This window comes from Schistocerca serialis, chromosome 6 (genome assembly GCF_023864345.2).
Source record: "Schistocerca serialis cubense isolate TAMUIC-IGC-003099 chromosome 6, iqSchSeri2.2, whole genome shotgun sequence".
NCBI classification, from domain to species: Eukaryota; Metazoa; Arthropoda; class Insecta; order Orthoptera; family Acrididae; genus Schistocerca; species Schistocerca serialis.
The window spans coordinates 727,080,247-727,096,560 of record NC_064643.1 but is presented as its reverse complement, the minus strand read 5'-3'; the positions used below and the strand labels follow the sequence as shown (position 1 = coordinate 727,096,560).

At 41.3% G+C, this 16,314-nt stretch overlaps 1 pseudogene; it reads right to left on the bottom strand.

Moving 5' to 3' along the window:
• Nucleotides 1-2,136: 2,136 nt before the first annotated feature.
• On the bottom strand, nt 2,137-2,254 carry LOC126485540 (5S ribosomal RNA; annotated as a pseudogene).
• Between the last annotated feature and the right edge of the window lie 14,060 nt (nt 2,255-16,314).

Here is a 16,314-nt window from a genome sequence, read left to right as displayed (position 1 = left end):
GATTCGACCCTGCGACGGCAGCAGCAGCGCGGTTCCGTACTGTAGCGCCTAGAATCGCTCGGCCACGGAGGCCGGCTGAGTGGGTTAATCCTTACTCGCCACGTGTTGTAAGCGATCAGCCTAACAAGGGCAGATAGTATCGGCAACCGACAGACCGACGACACGAGACGCGGCTGCTGGTGGTTTCAGTGCTTACTGCTGCCTACCGGGGAGTCGCGTGTTCGAAGCCGGTGGCGTGCAGGCGCGGCCGCGCCCGGGGCTGTGAGCCCGGCGATTCGTCACATCCGCCGGAAGCCGCCCAGCTGCAGCTGCGCCAGCTGTTGTCGCAACGCGCCTCTCTTCTCACCAGGCAGGTCTGCACTCTAAGCAGCTGGAACCAGATCAAAGGCTCTCAAACAACCAGACAGCCTGCAGTAGCAATATCAATACCAAGTGAACGCCTTTTAAGTAAAATACGATCCTATGGGATAGCTAAACAGGGACTGCAACTGCATCAAATTTTTCTGGCTGTCATGACGCAGCACGTTACCCTGGGCGGAGAGTCGTCTGCATACACTGACATAACATCTGATTTTGTCCAGGGGACTGTGATACATGTCGATGTCGGTGAGCTTGCAGCTGTTTCCGCTTTTGTAAAAAGTTAGTGTTGAAACCCGTGCATTAGAAAATGTCTTTCAAATTATCTATCTATAAGCGGGATATTACTTGCTGGCAACGTTCAAAGACACACTATACATAGGTTTCATGTTTTACGAATGGTGTAGTCTTTGGCAGCACAGAGAAGATACATCTGTAAGCTACTCTTCGGAGGAGTAGCTGTATGACAAAAAGGATGTCAGAGCGGCAGAGTTTGAGCAGCGTGACGAAGTACACCACCACGCAAAGCACACTGCTGTTTTCGCGAGCAGTGGGGCCAGCTGCATTACGAGGACTCTGACAACACATTTCGATTTCTCATATTTTTCATTTCGGTGGACATTGTCTGTGCTGCGTCCTACAGGAGTTTATGGTGAAATCGTGTCTTCCATGCGTGCAGTGGCATAATATTTCGTTCACAGAGTTTTCAGCTTATACCGTCTTTGTGACGATGGTTAAATATATTGTCGAAAGCGAGAGGCTTTGATCCATTGTTGTTGTTGTGGTCTTCAGTCCTGAGACTGGTTTGATGCAGCTCTCCATGCTACTCTATCCTGTGCAAGCTTTTTCATCTCCCAGTACCTACTGCAACCTACATCCTTCTGAATCTGCTTAGTGTATTCATCTCTTGGTCTCCCTCTACGATTTTTACCCTCCACGCTGCCCTCCAATACTAAATTGGTGATCCCTTGATGCCTCAGAACATGTCCTACCAACCGATCCCTTCTTCTGGTCAAGTTGTGCCACAAACTTCTCTTCTCCCCAATGCTATTCAATACTTCCTCATTAGTTATGTGATCTACCCATATCGAAGCATAAATGTTGGCATTCCATTTATTCATCTGTGAGTATAATCAAAGGCACATATTGCTATCCCGTAGATTCATTATTACTACGGATATTTGAGCAAGCAGTAAAGGAAACAAAATAAAAATTCGGAGTAGGAATTAAAATTCATGGGGAAGAAATAAAAACTTTGAGGTTCGCCGATGACATTGTAATTCTGTCAGAGACAGCAAAGGACCTGGAAGAGCAGCTGAACGGAATGGACAGTGCCTTGAAGGAGGATATAAGATGAAAATCAACAAAAGCAAAACGAGAATAATGGAATTTAGTCGAATTAAATCGGCTGATACTGAGGGAATTAGATTAGGAAATGAGACGCTTAAACTAGTAAATGAGTTTTGCTATTTGGGGAGCAAAATAACTGATGATGGCCGAAGTAGGATATAAAATGTAGATTGGTAAGGAAAGCGTTTCTGAAGAAGGGAGGATTGTTAACATCGAGAGTAGATTTAGCAGTCCGTCTTCAGGTCACAAGTGGCCCATCGAGACCATCCGACCGCCGTGTCATCCTGAGATGAGGATGCGGATAGGAGGGGCGTGTGGTTAGCACACCGCTCTCCCGATCGTTATGATGGTTTTGTTTGACCGGAGCCGCTACTGTTCGGTTGAGTAGCTCCTCAATTGGCATCACGAGGTTGAGTGCACCCCGAAAAATAGCAACAGTGCATGGCGGCCCGGATGGTCACCCATCCATGTGCCAGCCACGCCCGACAGGGCTTAACTTCGGTGATCTGACGGGAACCGGTGTATCCACTGTGGCAAGGCCGTTGCCTAAGTATAGATTTCAGTGTCAGGAAATCGTTTCTGAAAGTATTTGTATGGAGTATAGCCATGTATGGAAGTGAAATGTGGACGACAAATAGTTTAGACAAGAAGAGAATAGAAGCTTTCGAAATGTGGTCTTACAGAAGAATGCTGAGGATTAGATAGGTAGATCACATAACTAATGAGGAGGTATTGAATAGAATTGGGGAGAAGAGAAATTTGTGGCACAACTTGACTAGAAGAAGGGATCGGTTGGTAGGACATGTTCAGAGGCATCAAGGGTTCACCAGTTTAGTATTGGATGGGAGAGTGGAGGGTAAAAAACGTAGAGGGAGAGCAAGAGATGAATACACTAAACAGATTCAGAAGGATGTAGGTTGCAGTAGGTACTGAGAGATGAAGAAGCTTGCACAGGGTAGAGTAGCATGGAGAGCTGCATCAAACCAGCGTCTGGACTGAAGACCACAACAACAACAACGGGTATTTAAGATTAAATGGGATCCTTTTTGTAGTAATTCTGATGCTTAGTGTAAGTGGAATAGTTCTCTCCGCTACACGTTAGAGGATAAATTTAACCTTGATACGGCAATTTCTCACTTGTTTATTGAATAATAAGAAGTTATTCTAAATTTCTCTTCAATTACTTCGATGGAAGTCGTTTCTGAAAATCAACACTTTTTCCTGGTATGCTCCCAGGTGCTTATATATTCTTACTTTAATTGGTAGTTGATGCAAGCACAATTCAATAGACGCTTGATGCCTTCAGCAGAATAGTTTGTCGTATAAGCTGCCATCAACGGATGTATTTTCAAATTTTTTGCATATCTTTTAAAGAAAGCATAAGGTAAGTTCGTGTTGCTGAGAACTTCGAGAATTCGTGCTGATCCTAATTGGTTGTGATTATCGTACTTCATGTTCATTGTAAGTAGGTGTTTAACCACACAAAGAAAGGTTTTACATCATCATTGCACATAAACTCTTTATCAGAAAAGGTAAAAATATACGTGCAGATCGTATCATAAGATTGTAATGTTGCATTCATCTAAATACGCGATGAAGCTGTCAATGGCCATGCCGAGGTGGGTACATCGGTTCCCGTCAGATCTCTGAAGTTGAGCACCGTCGGGCATAGTCAGTATTGGGATGAGTGACCGTCTGTGTACACCGCGTGCTGTTGACAACTTCCCGTTTGGTTTTACGGCAGATGGTAAAGAAAGGGCGGCGGCGTAAAGTAATGTCCCTGATCTTTGAGCCAATGTCCTGGGTTCAGTTCCAAACCTCCCTGCAGTGCTTGTGAAGTGACGGCATGCGACACTGTTGACGCCATATGCGGGCGTTAAGCAAGGCGGCCCCCTCCGTGCTATCTGACAGGAGTAGGCTATGAGCCGGCACCGGGTTTCAGCCTCTTCCTCCTCTCATCATCTCCAACAGGAACACGACAGCCCACTTCACACACGGCATTACGGTATCTGTACTCAACAGATACACTTGCGCTCGGAGCTCTCGCACTTGCAAAGGGAAAGCGCCTGCGGGCGCGGAAGGTTGGGAAAACCTTTCCAGGTAGGTGGCTGAACCTGCCCTTCTGGATATCACAGCCGTTCATGCCATAAGACTTAACTTGACATTACTTACATTAGATTAGATTTACTTTCATTCCAATTGATCCGTAGTGAGGAGGTCCTCCAGGATGTAGAACATAAAACAACAATATATTCCAAATATTTACAACTAAAACAAATAAGCTAATGTACCATTCCACAGGTCCCAAGTGGAACGATCGTCAGTTTTTAATGAACACTATATGAAAGAGTCATTTTAAAATACTAATGTACTGAATTTAAAATAAAAGGCTATTTATATTTATTTATAAGGTAATAAACGTGTAATACAACTACTATAATACTTATTTACAATGAACACATTACTGCACTGAAATGGTGTAGAAATTACATTGTACTAACACACACACACACACACACACACACACACACACACACACACACTCACATGTTTAGAATGAACAGATTGCTGCACTGAAATTGTACAGAAGTTATATTGTACTTATATATATATATATATATATATATATATATATATATATATATATATATATATAGCCGAGCCTCAGGTACAGGGCGGGTCGCAGGTGGCGGATAGCGAACGATCCATCAGATATGGTGGACAGCTGCGAATAAGGGGAAACCCAAATAAGCAGTCCCGGACCGAGGCGGCAGCATCACGAGGGTGTGGGAGGGTGACTTTTGGCAAGGGTCACACTCATTCAAAAACCACAGAACCCGAAGACGTTGCTGTGTCATGGCGAGTAAGTGCCGCCATTACAATAAGCACTGTCAACACCCAAATCCAGGACGCGTCTGAAGTGGGAACCATCGGCATCCTGGTCAGCGTCTGTTCACACAATGTGCGGCTGGTCATAATGCGCCAGGAACTAACAATCCCTGGTTCTAAACACCCAGTGGAAACACTGGACCAACTTGATTACAAGCAAGTATGACTCGTGCAAGTAATAACAACATTACCCCAGGTGGTAACCAATCCACCCATCAACAGATGGCAACCAGGAATTCGGATTCTGGGGAACCTGGACTTACACGATTACATCAGAGAAAGTCGGAGCTCTCTGGCAAACTTCCACTTAAAACACCTACATACATTGGAACCTTTAACATAAATACATTAATCCAACCAGGAAAACTTCTAAACCTTACAACAGAACTTGAAAAGCAAAAGATAGTAATACTAGCTTTACAGGAGACACGTTTTACAGATGAAGAAACATCAGATTATGGCAACTATCGCATCTTTAAGAGCAAGACGGATAAACGAATCGGAAGAGGAGCCCCCCATCTCGGGATGGCGTTTATCATACACAAGAGCGTGCTCAGCTCCATCAAGGAAGTTACTCCCGTAAATAATAGGATAATGACGATGCGCTTACAATGTGCCAACAAAACATACACAATGGTTAATGTTCATGCTCCCACAAACGGAGACAACAAGAAAAACCCCATAGAAACAGAAAAGTTCTGGGAAAATTTGGAGAATATAATGGCCAAGATTCCAAAAGATGATACAAAAGTTCTACTCGGCGATTTTAATGCCCAAATTGGTAGAGAGAAAATCCACCAAAAAACCGTAGGCAAATATCCTGCACATAAATTTACCAATAAAAATGGTACAAGGCTCGTCGAACTATGTAAGCAGAATAACCTGAAGATAATGTCAACATCTCTAAGAAAATGTCCAAGAAAACAAAAGACATGGAGATCTCCTATACAACAAATTGGCGAGTTTCAAATAGATCATGTGGCGATTTCATACCCCGTACAAAAAGAAATTTACGACGTCCAAGTACGCAGAGGAGCAAACATTGATTCAGACCATTACCTAACTAGAATTAAAATCAAGTTTACAGCACGAAGAAGTCATCAGAAGAAAACAGAAATACAGAAATATGACACCAAGAAGATTAAAGAATCTAAAGTAAAAGAAGAATGGGAGAAGGAAAAGGCAAACACATGGGAAGAATTTCATTCTAAAATCACGCGAATAGCTAAGGAAACTATTCCCTTGAAAAAGATATTCAAACACCCTTGGTGGGATTCAGACTGTGAAAATGCATTGGAAAGGAGAAAAAAGGCATTTCAAGAATATAACAGTAAAAAATCACAAGAAAGTCTACATTTATTTAACGAGGTTAGAAAACAGGTTTCAAAATCCATTAGGCAAGCAAAAAGGAAGTACACAAAGGCACAACTGGATGCCATAGAAGAAAATTTCCAAAACTATAATACAAGAGACTTCTACAGAACTTTCGCAGATAAAATACGAGGATATATCCCTCAAAATTTATGTTTCAGAAAACCTGATGGTAAATTAGCCCTAACAAACCAGGAAAACTGTCAAGTATTGGCTCAATATTTTTCTAACCTACTAAATTGCCCAGAACCTAGTTTAAGGTTTCCCAAAGAAATCAGTGCCAACGCTCAACCGGATTCATTACCACCAACACAGGAAGAAATCAAATGTCACATTAAAAACTTAAAAAATAATAGAACATCTGGCGAAGATGGCATTGTTGCAGAGCTATTAAAAAACCTAGGACCAAAGACGTTGCAAGAGCTCACAAAAATAATAACAAAAATATGGGAAACAGAAAAATTACCAGAGGATTGGAAATGTGCCCTTATTCACCCGCTACATAAAAAAGGAGACAGAACAAATGTCAATAACTACAGGGGAATCTCACTTTTACAAGTCACCTACAAAATTCTCTCAACATGCCTGCTGAAAAGAACACAAGAGCAGCTGGAACGCCAAATTGGTGATTATCAAGCAGGCTTTCGCCCCGGTCGCTCATGCATAGAACAAATATTTAATTTAAAGACAATATTAAAACACAAAGCAATTAGAAATGCCCCCATAATTTGTACATTTGTAGATTTTAAGAAAGCCTATGACTCAATTGACCGGCAATCTTTGTTTAACATTTTAGAGGAACTTGGACTTGACTCCAAAACACTAAGGCTTATCAAAGAATCACTGACAGACACTGTATCTAAAGTTAAATTCAGGGGAGAAATCTCTGAACCTTTTCTCATAAAAACTGGAGTACGTCAAGGTGACGGGCTATCTCCACTTCTGTTTAATATAGTCCTGGATAAAGTCATTAAGGAATGGGAAAAAGAATTAAAAAATCAATCCTACTGGAAACCAATCCATCTTGGTAGAACCAAAGACAACGTGGAGATATCTTGTTTAGCATTCGCGGACGACTTGGCCGTACTTGCAGATGATGAAGAAATCGCCACCAAACAAATAGAGATCCTTAAGGAATGCGCGGATAAAGTAGGTTTACAAATTTCGTTTCAAAAGACAGAATTTTTCTGTACGAAATTCCATATAAACAGTTTGAACACAAAATATGGAAAAATAAATAGAGTAAAACATTTTAAATACCTAGGTGAAATTTTGGAGCCAACCGGAGGAGAGAAAGTTGCACAGAAGATCAGACAACAGAAAATGAAGAGAGCATATGGTATGACACATGAAATATACAATAAAAAATGCATCTCCTCGAACACAAAAATCAGACACTACTGCGCAGTAATTAAGCCAGCAGCACTATATGCTAGTGAAACGCTCACACTCCACACAAAATGTGATGTAGAAAAAATACTAAAAGAAGAACGCAAAATTATGAGAAAGATTTTAGGTCCAAAATTAACAGAAGAAGGATACCGGATACAATCAAGAAGAACCACAGAAACTATATCAAACCTGGCAGCAGACATAAGAAGGCGAAGATTAAAATTTTATGGACATGTCACTAGACTTCCCCCCACACGACTCACCAACAGAATTCTCACTTACATAGAAAAAGTCAAATCAACAACACCATGGATTAGCCAAGTAAAATTAGATTTACAAAAAGCAAATATTGAACTTAAAGATGTCAAAGATAGAAAAACTTTTAGAAATAAGGTGGAAAAGTGGATTGTATTGTCGGAGAAGGAAGCACTAAAGAGACCAGGAACAAAATGGACAGAAGAAAGAAAAAGAAAACATGGAGAACGAATGAAAGAAGTATGGAAGAAACGACGTCAGAAAGCTTTGCGTGATCCTTCTGGGTCCATTCGCGATAAGTAAGTAAGTAAGTAAGTATATATATATATATATATAGGGTGTTACAAAAAGGTACGGCCAAACTTTCAGGAAACATTCCTCACACACAAAGAAAATATGTTATGTGGACATGTGTCCGGAAACGCTTACTTTCCATGTTAGAGCTCATTTTAGTTTCGTCAGTATGTTCTTCCACCTACGCTCAATGGAGCGTTATCATGATTTCGTACGTGTGCTGCTAGAACATGTGCCTTTACAAGTACGACACAACATGTGGTTCATGCACGATGGAGCTCCTGCACATTTCAGTCGAAGTGTTCGTACTCTTCTCAACAACAGATTCGGTGACCGATGGATTGGTAGAGGCGGACCAATTCCATGGCCTCCACGCTCTCCTGACCTCAACCCTCTTGACTTTCATTTATGGGGGCATTTGAAAGCTCTTACCGCTGGATATATTTCGTAAAGCACATCAAATATTGACGAATCGATTCCACAGACCGAACGTGAGGAGAGGGGCTAGTGTAATTGGTTAATACAAACCATAAAAAAATGCACGGAACTATGTTTTTTAACACAAACCTACGTTTTTTTAAATTGAACCCCGTCAGTTTTGTTAGCACATCTGAACATATAAACAAATACGTAATCAGTGCCGTTTGTTGCATTGTAAAATGTTAATTACATCCGAAGATATTGTAACCTAAAGTGTGGCCGAGCGGTTCTAGGCGCTTCAGTCTGGAACAGCGCGACCGCTACGATCGCAGGTTCGAATCCTGCCTCGGGCGTGGATGTGTGTGATGTCCTTAGTATAGTTAGGTTTAAGTAGTTCTAAGTTCTAGGGGACTGATGACCTTAGATGTTTAGTCCCAAAGTGCTCATAGTCATTTGAACCAATTGAGCTGTTGGTTTGAAAAAGTGATATATTTTTAATGACAAGTTTCATTACGGAATAAATATATTGGGATGCAGTAGTTAGTATCCCTAGTTCCCTAAACAGGCTCCCCATAAATTACTCATTGCCCTATCAATGTCTTTCCTACTTTGACTAGATCAATCAAATAACAGTCATATCGAGTTACTTTTCATTCATGGGTCAAAGTTTTGTATAAAAGGGGGAATATCTTCAGGGCATTTTTCTCTGAAGTCATATCAGTTATGTACTCAGTTTAGTTTTCAACAAAAGTAGGGGCATTTAGTGTCACCTTTCATGACCGGCCACAGAATCAGATAACTGAACGTCATGAAGTGGAATTTACGACACGGTCGCTGGCGCCAAGAACTCAGGAATGTGTGATGGTATTTCCGGAGCGTAGCTGGACATCGTCTTCTGAATCGCATGATATTTCATCTGGGCATCTGAGGGACGTCGTCAAGTGAGCCGTCGAAATGTCTGGCAGGTGCGGTTGGGCGTACGCAGTTTCTACATCTACACAGGTACTCCGCAAGCCACCGAATGGTGCGTAGTGGAGGGTACATTGTACCATTACTAGGCATTTCCTTTCTTGTTCCACTCGTAAATAGAGCGAGGAAAGAGGACCATCTACAGGCCTCCTAATTCTTCGTATCTTATCTTCGCGGTCCTTACGTGCAGTGTATGTTGGCGACAGTACAATCGTGTGACAGTCAGCTTCATATGCCGGCTCTCTAAATTTTCTCACCAGAGCTTCTCGAAACGAATGTCACCTTCCCTCCAGGGATTCCCATTTGAGTTCTCGAAGCATCTCCGTAACACTCACGTGTTGTTCGAACCTACCGTTAACAAATCTTGCAGCTCTGAATTGCTTCGATGTCTTCCTTCAATCCGACCTGGTACGGATCACAAACACTCGAGCAGTACTCAAGAATAGGTCGCACCAGCGTCCTATATGCGGTCTCCTTAACGGGTGAACCACTCTTTCATAAAATTCTCCCAATAAACCAAAGCCGACCATCGCCTTCCCTACCACAGTTTTCACATACTCGTTCCATTTCATATCGCTTTGCACCGATACGCCCAGATATTTAAATGACTTGACTCTGTCAAGCAGGACACTAGTAATACTGTATACAAACATTACAGGTTTGTTCTTCCTACTCATCCGCATTAACGTACATTTTTCCGCATGTAGAGCTAGTCGGCATTCATCGCACTAACTAGAAACTTTGGCTAAGTCGTCTTGTGTCTTGTTACAGTCACTCAACTTCGACACCTTACCGTACACCACAACGTCATCAGCTAAGAACCGCAGATTGCGGCCCACCCCGTCCGGAAAATCGTTTATGTATGTAGTGAACAACAGCGGTCCTGTCACACTTCCTTGGACACCCCTGACGATAACTTTACCCCTGATGAATACTCGCCGTCGAGGACAACATACTGGGTTCTTCTACTTAAGATGTCTTCAAGCCATTTAGATATCTCTGAACTTATTCTATATGCTCGTACCTTCCTTAACAGCCTGCAATGGGGCACCGCATCAAATTCTTTCCGGAAATCTAGAAATATGGAACCTGTTTGTTGTCCTTCATCCGTAGTTCTCAGTATATCATGTCAGAAAAGGGCGAGCTGAGTTTCGCACGAACGATGCTTTCTAAAAACCATGGTGATTCGTGGACATATGCTTCTCCGTCTCAAGAAAGTTTAAAATATTCGAACTGAGAATATGTTCAAGGATTCTGCAGCAAACCGAATTTAGGGTTATTGGTCTGTAGTTCTGCGGGTTCGTTTTCCCCTTCTTATATACTGGAGTTACCTGTGCTTTTTTTCCAGTTGCTTGGGACTTTGTAGGGCGCGTGAGATTCACGATAAATGCAGGTTTGCGGCCGGCACTTCCATAAATTCTGCTAGGGGCTCGTTCCCTGCTGGTTTTATGACCCCTACAGTGCGTCACCTTATCCACAGCTGACGTGAGTGCAGCCTGCTTTCACAATGTTTTCTTATTTAGATGTACATGCAGTTCAACAAAGGAAGTTGTAATCTAAGTAGGTACGTAGTATTGGCAAACACTTGTCATATTTCTTTTTCCGGTGGAGATTAATTTATCTCGATTTGATTTGACTTTCCTTTCGGGTTTTTCATAAGTTACGGGACAATTTGTAAAAAGATGGCCAAGTCAAGTGCCTCGTTGCGAGTGATGGAGAGCATGTTTGAAAGACACGGATCAAGTAATTGTCCATCTTCAACTTTTATAGTCCTGTCTTCCTCAGTTGCGTGTAATATTACGGTATATTGATAATTTTTAACTTATGGACCGTTTGACAGAAACTGAATAAAACACAATTTTAGTGCCATACGCGTTTCGCCTTTATTATTATTATTTTTTTATTTTTATTTATTTACAGGGTTATTACAAATGATTGAAGCGATTTCACAGCTCTACAATAACTTTATTATTTGAGATATTTTCACAATGCTTTGCACACACATACAAAAACTCAAAAAGTTTTTTTAGGCATTCACAAATGTTCGATATGTGCCCCTTTAGTGATTCGACAGACATCAAGCCGATAATCAAGTTCCTCCCACACTCGGCGCAGCATGTCCCCGTCAATGAGTTCGAAAGCATCGTTGATGTGAGCTCGCAGTTCTGGCACGTTTCTTGGTGGAGGAGGTTTAAACACTGAATCTTTCACATAACCCCACAGAAAGAAATCGCATAGGGTTAAGTCGGGAGAGCGTGGAGGCCGTGACATGAATTGCTGATCATGATCTCCACCACGACTGATCCATCGGTTTTCCAATCTCCTGTTTAAGAAATGCCGAACATCATGATGGAAGTGCGGTGGAGCACCATCCTGGCTCTGAGCACTATGGGACTTAACATCTATGGTCATCAGTCCCCTAGAACTTAGAACCACTTAAACCTAACTAACCTAAGGACAGCACACAACACCCAGCCATCACGAGGCAGAGAAAATCCCTGACCCCGCCGGGAATCGAACCCGGGAACCCGGGCGTGGGAAGCGAGAACGCTACCGCACGACCACGAGATGCGGGCGGAGCACCATCCTGTTGAAAGATGAAGTCGGCGCTGTCGGTCTCCAGTTGTGGCATGAGCCAATTTTCCAGCATGTCTAGATGCACGTGTCCTGTAACGTTTTTTTTCGCAGAAGAAAAAGGGGCTGTAAACTTTAAACTGTGAAATTGCACAAAACACGTTAACTTTTGGTGAATTGTGAATTTGCTGCACGAATGCATGAGGATTCGCACATTGTGTCTGTTCGCTTCACCATTAAGAAAAAATGTTGCTTCATCACTGAAAACAAGTTTCGCACTGAACGCATCCTCTTCCACGAGCTGTTGCAACCGCGCCGAAAATTCAAAGCGTTTGACTTTGTCATCGGGTGTCAGGGCTTGTAGGAATTGTAAACGGTAAGGCTTCTGCTTTAGCCTTTTCCGTAAGATTTTCCAAACCGTCGGCTGTGGTACGTTTAGCTCCCTGCTTGCTTTATTCGCCGACTTCCGCGGGCTACGCGTGAAACTTGCCCGCACGCGTTCAACCGTTTCTTCGCTCACTGCAGGCCGACCCGTTGATTTCCCCTTACAGAGGCATCCACAAGCTTTAAACTGCGCATACCATCGCCGAATGGAGTTAGCAGTTGGTGGATCTTTGTTGAACTTCGTCCTGAAGTGTCGTTGTACTGTTATGACTGACTGATGTGAGTGCATTTCAAGCACGACATACGCTTTCTCGGCTCCTGTCGCCATTTTGTCTCACTGCGCTCTCGAGCGCTCTGGCGGCAGAAACCTGAATTGCGGCTTCGGCTGAACAAAACTTTATGAGTTTTTCTACGTATCTGTAGTGTGTCGTGACCATATGTCAATGAATGGAGCTACAGTGAATTTATGAAAGCGCTTCAATCATTTGTAATAGACCTGTATTTATTTTTTTTTTTTTTTACTACTTAATAGGAAATACCAACCACCAGAACTGTTTATAACCTATAGCCACAATGACAAAAATGTAAATAAAATAGCTAACATATGTACATATTCCAGGCCACTGATGATGCCTTGCAGAAAATAAAGGCGAAACGCATATGGCACTAAAATTGTGTTTTATTCAGTTGCTGTGAGACGGTCCATAAGTAAAAAAAATTATCAATATACCGTAAGTAATTGTCCAGTTTAGTCAGCCTGCTGGTTTTCGTCAGTGAGTGGGACGGTGTAGTATGGTAAGATGCTATTGGTTGTGTAGAAGTTGAACAATAGTGGCAATCCATGTCTGTTAGTTGTTCACAGGTATCATAGTATTAACGTGTATCTGTTTCTTGGTCGAAGTGCAACGCTTGAAGTGGAGAGTTTCACCGAATCTTTTCAGGATTTTAGAGCTCTTTTTCCATGTTGAGATGTTACTGTTTTGGCTTTGTGAAGAGGGTGGGCTTAGGTACAGAATCGGTTTTTTCTTACTCTATCTGAGTAATAGGGCGTTTAAACTCATCACATCCCCAACTAATGAGCTTCATTCAATATTTTTCGAGGTATGTAGATTTTCTTTTGTAACCTCCTGAACCACTTGTTGTGTGCAATAATTTCGTGTGCCACCGTGGCTAAACGGTGTTTTGTGGGAATGATTATACGTTTTGCTACTCAAATACTTTCGAAATTACAGGTAACTGGCTAACATTGGCCTATTCTAATTAATATACACTGAACCGCACTTCACGATTAATCCTCAACCACCCAACGTAGAGTGGATCTTGTCATCAGCAAAGAAGGCTATTTTCTTAACTGTTCCTACAGTCAGTGTCAAATTATTAAGCAACTATACTGAACGATTCTCACCGTCTTCCTGTGCTTGTTTAAGGACAGACTGTAAGTGAGGCGCTGACCAAGAAGACGGAATTGCAGTTCATCATTTTGTATATAAAATATGTCTGCATGACATCTTGCATTTGTGAATTATGCGAACAGAGCGGGCACAGCATGCCCACTGCACACAGTGGAGCTATGAGCACCGCTGTTTATACGTTTCTCATGTATGTTCAGATATGCATTACAACTAGTCATGTCACACAAATTAACTAACTATTTCCTATGTCCATCACAAATACGTTTCACAAGGTGAATTTCTCCTGTTCTGTCATATTTCTGAATGTTTCAGTCACATAGTGTTCCTATACAAATTCATTGGTCTAAACTTGCTATATTTGAGGGCATCTCAGTTCACGGCATGTTCCGGACCTACTTTTACCGGAAATCCATTTTCAAAACTAGTCAGGGAACTAACAAATTTAAAACTAATGAATACTCAGTTCTTTATTACTTCCTGTTTTAGTTGTGTTTTTAACTTTATGCATGCTGCGTTCCATCTGATAGTTTTAAAGTTAATTATTTATCTTTAACGTGACTGCGGTTCATGAATTTAAAAGTGAATTGTTGGTGGCGCTGTTTGCCACAGTGTTTCAAAATGTGGTGACCTGTAATTCAGTGAAAGTCTCACAGTTGTAACTGTGCAACGCTTTATGTACAACACTCAAAGCACGCAAGTGTGGTACGCTTGTACTACAGAACTGTAGAGCATAAGCGCACTAGAATTCAACGACCAACAGTAATTCTCAATTACCACCAGTTCTCACTTTTATCAATTTAAAAGTATCAGATTTTAAATTACTTTTGTGGACAGAGCAATAGTTAATGTCCGTAATTTTCTCGGCTGCAGCCACGCTACATGTCAAGCGAGCGCGATTAAAGAGATTCCAATAACTGATTGCTTAATAAAGCAAATTCTGGGATGGTTCCTTCAAATGGTAGTATACTGGGAAACTGCGGTTGTTGTACAAAAGAGATTGTGTGCAAAAGACTTGCGCAACCCACACCTGAACACTGGTCAGGAGTCTGGGATAGATACCACGTCGGAATAACAAGGGACATCGGGTGTATAAAAAGAAAGGCGCTGCGATTAGACACATGTTTGTTTGATTGGTAAGAGAATGAGGAGAGACAGGCGCGAGCTATTTCGCCTATGTCGACAATGCAAATTTTCAAGGATTTTAGGTACCATTTGTGAGCAAACTATTAAAGACAGAATCTTGAAATGTGAAAAGATTTCCAATTATTATTGCTTTGATCTAATGCAGGTTCATGCACACTGAATTTGTAGAGTTCTGTTGTCACTTGTAGAAAAAATTGGGTTACAATTAAAAAAAAAAAAGAATTTCCTTTTTGAGCCTGAGTCAAATGAAACATACTTACAAACCTCTGTGTGCATCTGTTAGTTCATTTTTTGTCTTTGAACGACTGCACAGAATTTTAAGCTTCTGTGACACATAGTCTCTGAAACAATCGTAACTATAGGACAACAGTCTAGTTTTGAAAAAACTTGGTTCAAAGCTTTATTTATGTATTACTTACAAATTTTTATAACAGTTTTTATAGCTGATATTTTTCTGCTCCGTATTCAGCCTCGTCTGATTCGTACGTGTTCTTTCTTCTTTTATTCTTGGCTCTTCCTTTTTTTCTCACTTCTTTTTTGCAATTGAGTGTATCTGTGTGTACTTTACGAATTCTTCAAAAATCAATATTTCGTAATGCCAGTCTTGTGTTTGCATCTGCATTTTCTCCTTGTCACTCCAGAACTTCAAGTTTTCTTGATATGCCATCATTAAAACATAAAAAATAATTTAATTTGACAAATTTTTAAGTTTTATGATGTACAAACATATGTTTTGGTAGACGACTCCAAATTACAGAGTTGAAACATTCATTGAGATTCTGAGTTTTATCATGTAAGCACTTCTTGAGTAGTTCATTAGTAGTAAGGCCCATAACTACAGGTTTATTGTGCTCATAACTGTTAGTGATAAAGCGCGTTAATACTCACAAATTTCGCCAGAACATAATGCCCGTTTATATTTGTTTCAAATTGCAGGACCGCTTGGGAAAGGCTGTGTAATGGGTCTTCATGAGTTTGTACCTCATGGAAAAAAACTGCGTTTACAGATCTTCTCATACTTTCTACATAATTAGAGGTTCTTCCTACGGCTGACCCGTAATAAGTTTGCAGATTGTCTTTCTCAGAATTTGTGAGATGTCCTTTCCCTCCAAGTCTTTTTACTCTAAATAAACAAAAGAAACATGTCTTCATCTCCTATCGATAAACTATGTTCAGTTGTCACCTAGGTTACAGACTGGGAAAACATTTAAGTATAAATCAAAGATGCTTACATCACTTGGATCCAGCACGAAGTCATTTGCATGAAAACTTGCAGTAACGCGAAAAGGGATGTGGCACTCGATGTGCAACGTATTGTAAAATTACCTGTATTCGGGAAATAATCATCAGTTTTACGTGAAACAAAGTTCATTTTACAGAGAATACTGCAGACTATTTGAAATGAGAAAACGAAATTTCTATTTGTTTGAGCTGGTTTAGCTCATGTCTCCCCTTTACACGAATATAGTAAAATCTGAACTTCCAGACACTCGAAACAAGACGC